Source organism: Monopterus albus, unplaced genomic scaffold, assembly GCF_001952655.1.
Source record: "Monopterus albus unplaced genomic scaffold, M_albus_1.0 scaffold26.1, whole genome shotgun sequence".
Taxonomy (NCBI): domain Eukaryota; kingdom Metazoa; phylum Chordata; class Actinopteri; order Synbranchiformes; family Synbranchidae; genus Monopterus; species Monopterus albus.
In genome coordinates this window covers 692,317-693,069 of record NW_018127906.1, presented here as the reverse complement: position 1 = coordinate 693,069, position 753 = coordinate 692,317, and the positions used below count along the sequence as shown (strand labels likewise).

At 36.1% G+C, this 753-nt stretch overlaps 1 protein-coding gene across 1 annotated transcript in view; it reads right to left on the bottom strand.

Annotated features, from left to right (window-relative positions):
* Positions 1-753, bottom strand: part of LOC109957375 (ephexin-1-like) — a 37,310-nt gene that overhangs the window by 11,434 nt on the left and 25,123 nt on the right.

Sequence of the window (753 nt, the reverse complement as noted above, 5' to 3'; positions counted from 1 at the left end):
TTGGAGGTGCAAGATACCTGAGCGTGTAATGTTAATTCTACCTGTGATCCTTTGAATAAATCAGCACTGTTTTGAAGTTACTTGGACTGTCTTATCTCTTAGAGTTAGCAATGGTAATAAGAACCATATCCTGCAGTTTACAGTAATGTTTTCAAGTGTCACAAGCAAAAACACGATAACCTGATTGGTTAATAGTGATAGTTTAGTGACAAATTAACTACAGACCCTGTTTTCAAAAGTCCAGTAACTGAGGGACATTCATATCATTCTCCAGTGACACTGACAAACACCTGACCAGATGTGTTCATGAAGAGCAGCAACACACCCATCTATATTTTGACATGTATTAGTGATGCTGTGAGGTGAGCAGACTGTGTTTGACTTGTCTAGATGAGAGATATCTGCAGTGTTCATCCAGTCCAATAAACATTACTAGTTAACTATCTCCACATTCTCATTCTAGAGTCTGTGTTTAAGACTGCTAAAAGGGAGTTTAATAGTTTAAAATATTCTGAGAATTTCACTGTATAAAGCCTCTATATTTGCTGCTCTCCTTTCTTTTTCACAGCAAAACATGAGTTCTATGTTCTTGAAGCCCATAGTTGAAAAGGAAATTATAGAGATAGTGAATAAATGTGGTAACAAAACATCTAGTGATAGTGATGGTATCACCATGACAACTGTTAAATGGGTAATTGAGGAGATATGCAAACCATTAACCCATATTTTTAACATGTCATTTCAACTTGGGCA